Source organism: Plasmopara halstedii, assembly GCF_900000015.1.
Source record: "Plasmopara halstedii genome assembly, contig: Scaffold_3060, whole genome shotgun sequence".
NCBI lineage: Eukaryota > Oomycota > Peronosporomycetes > Peronosporales > Peronosporaceae > Plasmopara > Plasmopara halstedii.
The window spans coordinates 466,391-466,690 of record NW_020189964.1 but is presented as its reverse complement, the minus strand read 5'-3'; positions in this window follow the sequence as shown (position 1 = coordinate 466,690).

Genomic DNA, 300 nt, shown 5'->3' with positions numbered 1-300 from the left:
GATTAGAGCTTTTCCTAGCCAAGACAGAGGGCGGCGCTTGGTTGTCAAGCCAATCAGACGACGTGAAGAAGCTCAAGAAGGGCGAGAAGACAGCTCTCATCGAATCGCTAATAAAGGAGGATCAACAGCTACAGGCGGAGGACCCGCTGGAATACGTGCTGAGAGAAAACAGTATGGTCACCCCACAGTTAACACAGATTCACGTGCTGGTGCTGGTTCCTGGACAACGCCTATCCCTAGGTGCCGCCGCTCTTCGTGAACCCCATCCCGTCCGCAAGAAAAGGTGGAAAGAACTGAACG